The 7,996-nt window shown below is 39.6% G+C and overlaps 2 non-coding genes across 2 annotated transcripts; both read left to right on the forward strand.

Annotated features, from left to right (window-relative positions):
- The first annotated feature begins 409 nt into the window (after window positions 1-409).
- On the forward strand, window positions 410-516 carry LOC128133147 (small nucleolar RNA R71). The gene has a single exon (XR_008231325.1). It is a non-coding gene; the product is annotated as a small nucleolar RNA R71 (small nucleolar RNA).
- A 5,850-nt stretch (window positions 517-6,366) lies between these two features.
- LOC128133148 (small nucleolar RNA R71) lies at window positions 6,367-6,473 on the forward strand. Its single transcript, XR_008231326.1, has one exon. It is a non-coding gene; the product is annotated as a small nucleolar RNA R71 (small nucleolar RNA).
- The last annotated feature ends 1,523 nt before the right edge of the window (window positions 6,474-7,996 follow it).

Genomic DNA, 7,996 nt, shown 5'->3' on the forward strand with positions numbered 1-7,996 from the left:
CTTTGGTTTCCTCCAGTCGTCATCAAACTTATCCCCACTGGAGTAGCACACTTGAGCTTTTCTGTTCCCAAACTCATCCATATTGCAGTCCTTGGTCAAGTGTGGACCACTGCATCGCTCGCACCCCACTCTTATGGCATGTATCGACTGGTCCATTTGTGTTATCCGGCGATCCATGTTATTTAGCATGGCCATGACAGCTGCAATGTCTTCAGTTTGGGCCCCTCCACCACCTTTACTTCCGCCTTGCCTCGGGTTATGGTATTCGCGGGAGTGTTTCGCGAATTCTTCGATGAGCTCCTTGACTTCCCTTGGATTTTTCTTTGTCAACGGTCCTTGAGAATCAAGGAGTTGTCTTGTCATTACATTGACCCCATCATAAAAGATTGACATCTCTTGCTGCACATTTAGGTCATGTTGAGGGCAATTTCTGAGTAAGCCCTTGTACCGCTCCCATGCTTCGTATAGTGACTCCCCCGGTTGTTGCTCAAAGTTGGCTATCGCCTTCTTGAGTTTGGCCATCTTGGATGGCGGGCAGAACTGGTCCAGGAATTGCTCACGCATTTGAGCCCAAGTGATTATTGTACCTGGTGGGAGTGCTTTTAACCACTCCTTAGCAGATCCTTTGAAAGTGATGGGAAGCATCCTAAGCAAGACTGTATTTCTGGTGACATTTGGGACATTAAAGTAATCCGCAATGTCGTTGACTTCGTCTAGATGCTTAAAAGCATCCTCATGATCCTTCCCGAACAATGGAATGTCCTTCAGTGCTGTCAATATGTGTCCCTTCAGCTCGAATGTGGCAGTGGCAGGAATTGCGGGTTGGACTAACCCAGGACCCATTTCATCTCGGATCCGCTTTTTGTATGCTCCCATGGACATTTCTTCAATCGCTGCCATCTCGTTCCTTGGCTCGTTCTCGGGTTCACTTGTGTGTTCTTCAAATTCTGGCTCGTTATCGCTTTTGGACTCGGTTTGCACGGGTGTGTGATCCAGATGTTCAAGATTGCTCTTGTGCTTCGCTGATGAACTGGACTCTCCTGTCTTTTTTCCCGACTTCCTAGAAAAGGCTGACTTCAATTCTTGCAAGGGCGTCTTTTTCTTGTGAAGTGCAGATTCGGGGTCTTCCAGTGGTGGCACCAAGTGTGTGTTTGAGCTTCTGGTCATGAACTCCTGCAACTTGCTAAACTAAAACGTAAAACTGAACTAAAATAAGAAAAACTAACTACCAACTAAAAAAAAAATTAAAATTTTGCCTGTCCACGTCGTGGCAAGTATGTGGCCACGTCGTGGACTCTGTGATTAACAAAAAAAAAATTATTTTGCTGAAAAATTAACTTTTTGTGGCTGTGACTCCACAAGAAGGATCGATTAATTTAATGCAAATAAATAAGCTAAAAACTAAGCCGTTCCCCGGCAACGGCGCCAAAAACTTGATGTGCACAAAAGTACTCACTAATTTTAATATTTATAACCTAACAAACTTAACTATCTATGCACTTATAGGCAGTGTACCTAGTCAGATTACAGTATAGCGTGGGTAAGTCGGGTGTCGATCACAGGGAACGGTGTTCTAATTAATTTACTTACTATTAAATTAACCTAATTTATTAACAAATTTAATAAAGGGTTTTATCTGATTTTACAAGATCAGATGAACTTAAATCCAATTCAATAAGTAAACACACACACTCTTGTTTAGATTGAATCCACTTCTCCCTTATGGCTAGCTAACAATTACGGATTACTAAGTTGGTTTTTAATTATATTAGTAATTTAGTTCTATCTTACCAATATTTAACTAATTCATGTCAAACCATGTATGTTCACACATAATTAAACACAGAACTAATTATAGTTGTAAATATGCTATATAAGATTTGTTGTGTAAACGCAATTATGATCACAATTCTCGTTCTCTAGCATAGCTAAACTTTTATTTATTCTAATTATTAACTAAGATTGGTCAATCCTAGCTCTAACAATTCAATGTTCACTAAATTATTAGGTAAACAGGTTCATGCAGTTTAATGGTCACTAAGCTACACAGAACATGTAATTAAGCAATTAGATAAACAAATATTAACATGCTAGGTCATACAAATCAAACACAAGCAAATTTTCACCAACTAAGCTTAATCCATAATCATATAACTATTCATAAGTTCAAAGCTTCATCTAGCTAAACAAGAGTAGCTAGATTCAGCTGCTCATCATAGTAATTAAACTAACATAGCTAAAACTAATGAAAGACATGTTCTAAAAATAAACCTTTACTTCTTTTGGTGTTGAAAACCCTCTTCCAGAACCTTTCTTTCGTTCTTATTCGTCTCCTGGAACTCTTTTTCTTCTGCCAAAAGTCTCCCTTTTCGTAATAATCAGGAGAACTTATATAATCCTTAAAAACTCGCGCCACGTCGTGGGCAGGTTGTGCCACGTCGTGGGCTTCAAGCAATCCGTATCCTTCAAGGAAATCCTCCGCGTCGCGATGCTTATCTTCTGGGACACCCGTGCCACGTCGTGGGCTTCATCGCCACGTCGTGAATTTAGCTCTTATCGTGAATTTATTATTTTCTTGTCTTCCAAGCCTCCCATGTTCCCCATTTTGTCACCTTTGGTCCCTTTCTTCGAAAATCCTTTGTATTGACTGAAAATAACAATTTAAACTCATAAGTATCATTATTCTAAACATATTATCAATTTATTAATAAAAATGTACTTAAATACTGCCTAAAAATAAGTGTAAATATGGCAATATCAAAATACCCCACACTTAGGCTTTGCTTGCCCTCAAGCAAATTTCAACTTAATTCTTAATTACTAAAACTACACAGAACAATCTGACTCTAGTTCAGCCATTATGCCAAAACCTCAACGCATGCATTTGTGTCTAAAATTCTCCTAAAGTACCCCCCCACATACTTTAAATACTCACAATCTTCATAAACACTCGCCCACTTTTTCCGAACAATGCTCATTTTTTGCAACCCTCCGAATCCATCCGCAGAAAATCTCCTAACCTCAAGGTATTTTTTAGTTGAGCAACCTAAGCATACATAAACTAGAATTACAATTTTTCGATACCACTATGGAGCTCTTTTTGGAATTCTTCAATTCTTTGACATTTGATCTTTAGTTTCTTTGAATTCACCACCATTGTTGATTTGACTTCTGGTATCTTCAACTTTTTAAATTTCTTAAGAATTTTGATCTTTTGATCTTCACTTTATTTGCTCCAAAATTCTTCACACTTTTCTTCCCGTAATTCTTTCTCTCTCTCTCTTTTTTCTTTACATGTACCTCTTTTTTTTCACTCAAAACCTACATGCTTAAGCAGAGGCGCTCAACCTCAACCTTTATTGGTTAATGATAATAATTTTCCTAGATACATTTCAGGTTTAGGCTGCTAAACATATTGCATCCCTCAAACCAAGCGGGGTTATGTTTTTGTTCCATGATTTCACTAAAATAAGGGAGGCCACAAATGCACTATAACGTGTATTGGCTCAACTAAACATTTGAACTTTCATCGGATCATCCCGCATAATACTAGCAATTATAGCTCAAATTATTAGTACTAGAATCAATTAATTTTAATTTTCCAAAATTTTCTAGCAATTTACTTTTTCTACCCCTACCCCACACTTATGTCATACAATGCCCTCATTGTATGTATAAAAACAAATCAAAATTAAAGAAAAGGGAGAAAAAGGAACAGACTCCCCTGGGATAGTGGCGTGAGCATCTCCAAAAGCGTGGACAATGTACAATTGGACTTCCAAAAATCGAAACTCGGTGTAAAACTGGTTGAATACGTAAATAAACCACGAACCGAACTCGAAACGTCAATTCGTCAAAGTGTATATTTGTAAGGAAAAATGTGGCAATGATAAACTGGATCATGTCGTGATATGGGTTGAAACCGCGAACACCAAAAAGCTAAACTACTATAAATTGCAAAAGCGCCACGACGTGGCACAAGGAGTCCACGTCGTGGAAACTGAACCTCAGCAGAAAATGACTTGTTTGCTTTATTTACTCTAGCAGCTTTGACCAATGGCTAACTGGTTTCCGACTCACGACTCTAAGCTTCTTTGACTAGACAAACACGACTCGAAAGTTAACCTTCTATGCTCCTTAGAATTCCAACGCTAATCTGAAAAATTAGATCAACCCAAAAGAAAAATAAAGTAACATAATAGTCTTAATAAAGTTTTACATCATACACTAAAGTTAACATAAAAAAAAAACAAAAAAAAAACTACTCAAAAACAAAACAAAAGAAAATAAAAAGAAAAAAAATTGCAAACCAAACTCGGGTTGCCTCCCGAGAAGCGCTTCTTTTTCTTGGAGTCTTGAGCTGGACTCCGTGCCTTCTACGTTGACTCTTCGGAAGAGTCTACCACCAGGATCTTTTGTTCCTTGAACCGCCGTTTATAAGCTTGAACTCTCCTTTTATACGCCTTCTTTGAATTTTCTTTTTTAGCTTTTCCATCTTCTTCATGCTTTCGTTTTGTGCCCTTTGTGTGTTCCTTGCTCTCCATAGCGTTCCCCTCTTCTTTCACCACCGGCCTTGTTACTTTTGAAGTGACTTCCTCTTCATCACTTGTCATTTCCTCGTCCTCTTTGCTCACCCAAGAAGGTGGGTTCTTGTAAGCTATGACTTCAATCAAATACGGAACAGATGCCCTTGGTTTTGTCCTCTTGTCTTGATGAACTACCTTTATCTCTTCTTCCATAAGCTTTTCCAACTCTTCTAGTTCATTCTCCTCATTAATCGTGAACACTTCTTCTTTATCTTCTTGAAAGTCATTTCTTATCCCGAAAACTTCTTGTTCATTCCCAACCCTCAAAGTGAGCTTGGACTCGCGGATATCAACCAGGGCACCAGCAGTGTTAAGCAATGGCCGACCAAGGATTATCGGAACATCCGTGTCTTCTTTCATGTCCAAGACTACAAAATCTATTGGAAAAACAAATTTTCCAATTTTCACCAAAATATCCTCCACTATGCCTCGGGGTTGTGTCACTGAACGGTTTGCCATGTGAATCTTCATTTTTGTAGCCTTCATCTTCTGAATCTCCAATTTTTGATAAAATGAAAAAGGCATTAGATTAATGCTAGCCCCGGAATCGGCTAAAACATTAACCTTCATTTTATTCCCAAACTCGCATGGAAGAGTGAGGCGTCCAGGATCCCCCATCTTTTCTAGTGTTTCTCCCAACACAACTTTTGAAATTTGCTCACTTAGAATCACTGTAGACTGCTTCTTTAATTGCCTTCGCGTATCTATCAAGTCTTGTAGTAATTTCTGGTTCTCGGAAGCTTTGGATAAGGACTCAACAAAGGGAGTATTAATTGGAATCCCTTTCACATGCTTCACAAACTCTAAATGTTCCTTCTCCAGTTGACTAAGTGCTGCACGAGTGGGAAATGGCATAGGTGGATGATAATCTGGACTAGGCTCAAAAGATTTTTGCTCAGACTTGCGCCACGTCGTGGCCAGAGGTGTGCCACGTCGTGGCGAGCCTGGTTCAACATTCTCTCCATTTTCGATCCTTGATTTCTTGGGCTGCTGCGGTTGTTCTTCCAACGCCTCCAGGAACTCGGATATTGTATCTTCTTCAGTATCGATGGCCATTACGTGAGATTGGGCTTTTACTTCGGGATTCTTCGGGGACAATTTTTCATGGACTAAAGTGGCTAGTTGACCAAATTGTACTTCAAGGTTATGGATGGAGGCTTGCTGGTTTTTTATCAATGTTTGTTGTTCCATGATAGCGGAATCCGTGGCATCATGTCTCTTTTCCGAAGTCTCCATAAACTTCATCAAAATGGTCTCTAGGTCGGGTTTCTTCTCGATTGGTGGCTGCTCCTTTTGGTAAAAGCCTCGACCTGTCTGCCTATACTTCTCTTCTTTTTGCTTTTTATACTCTTCATATGGCAGCCACTCCCTCTTTGGTTTCCTCCAGTCGTCATCAAACTTATCCCCACTGGAGTAGCACACTTGAGCTTTTCTGTTCCCAAACTCATCCATATTGCAGTCCTTGGTCAAGTGTGGACCACTGCATCGCTCGCACCCCACTCTTATGGCATGTATCGACTGGTCCATTTGTGTTATCCGGCGATCCATGTTATTTAGCATGGCCATGACAGCTGCAATGTCTTCAGTTTGGGCCCCTCCACCACCTTTACTTCCGCCTTGCCTCGGGTTATGGTATTCGCGGGAGTGTTTCGCGAATTCTTCGATGAGCTCCTTGACTTCCCTTGGATTTTTCTTTGTCAACGGTCCTTGAGAATCAAGGAGTTGTCTTGTCATTACATTGACCCCATCATAAAAGATTGACATCTCTTGCTGCACATTTAGGTCATGTTGAGGGCAATTTCTGAGTAAGCCCTTGTACCGCTCCCATGCTTCGTATAGTGACTCCCCCGGTTGTTGCTCAAAGTTGGCTATCGCCTTCTTGAGTTTGGCCATCTTGGATGGCGGGCAGAACTGGTCCAGGAATTGCTCACGCATTTGAGCCCAAGTGATTATTGTACCTGGTGGGAGTGCTTTTAACCACTCCTTAGCAGCTCCTTTGAAAGTGATGGGAAGCATCCTAAGCAAGACTGTATTTCTGGTGACATTTGGGACATTAAAGTAATCCGCAATGTCGTTGACTTCGTCTAGATGCTTAAAAGCATCCTCATGATCCTTCCCGAAAAATGGAATGTCCTTCAGTGCTGTCAATATGTGTCCCTTCAGCTCGAATGTGGCAGTGGCAGGAATTGCGGGTTGGACTAACCCAGGACCCATTTCATCTCGGATCCGCTTTTTGTATGCTCCCATGGACATTTCTTCAATCGCTTCCATCTCGTTCCTTGGCTCGTTCTCGGGTTCACTTGTGTGTTCTTCAAATTCTGGCTCGTTATCGCTTTTGGACTCGGTTTGCACGGGTGTGTGATCCAGATGTTCAAGATTGCTCTTGTGCTTCGCTGATGAACTGGACTCTCCTGTCTTTTTTCCCGACTTCCTAGAAAAGGCTGACTTCAATTCTTGCAAGGGCGTCTTTTTCTTGTGAAGTGCAGATTCGGGGTCTTCCAGTGGTGGCACCAAGTGTGTGTTTGAGCTTCTGGTCATGAACTCCTGCAACTTGCTAAACTAAAACGTAAAACTGAACTAAAATAAGAAAAACTAACTACCAACTAAAAAAAAATTAAAATTTTGCCTGTCCACGTCGTGGCAAGTATGTGGCCACGTCGTGGACTCTGTGATTAACAAAAAAAAATTTATTTTGCTGAAAAATTAACTTTTTGTGGCTGTGACTCCACAAGAAGGATCGATTAATTTAATGCAAATAAATAAGCTAAAAACTAAGCCGTTCCCCGGCAACGGCGCCAAAAACTTGATGTGCACAAAAGTACTCACTAATTTTAATATTTATAACCTAACAAACTTAACTATCTATGCACTTATAGGCAGTGTACCTAGTCAGATTACAGTATAGCTTGGGTAAGTCGGGTGTTGATCACAGGGAACGGTGTTCTAATTAATTTACTTACTATTAAATTAACCTAATTTATTAACAAATTTAATAAAGGGTTTTATCTGATTTTACAAGATCAGATGAACTTAAATCCAATTCAATAAGTAAACACACACACTCTTGTTTAGATTGAATCCACTTCTCCCTTATGGCTAGCTAACAATTACGGATTACTAAGTTGGTTTTTAATTATATTAGTAATTTAGTTCTATCTTACCAATATTTAACTAATTCATGTCAAACCATGTATGTTCACACATAATTAAACACAGAACTAATTATAGTTGTAAATATGCTATATAAGATTTGTTGTGTAAACGCAATTATGATCACAATTCTCGTTCTCTAGCACAGCTAAACTTTTATTTATTCTAATTATTAACTAAGATTGGTCAATCCTAGCTCTAACAATTCAATGTTCACTAAATTATTAGGTAAACAGGTTCATGCAGTTTAATGGTCACTA

This window comes from Lactuca sativa, chromosome 3 (genome assembly GCF_002870075.4).
Source record: "Lactuca sativa cultivar Salinas chromosome 3, Lsat_Salinas_v11, whole genome shotgun sequence".
In the NCBI taxonomy this organism is placed as follows: Eukaryota; Viridiplantae; Streptophyta; class Magnoliopsida; order Asterales; family Asteraceae; genus Lactuca; species Lactuca sativa.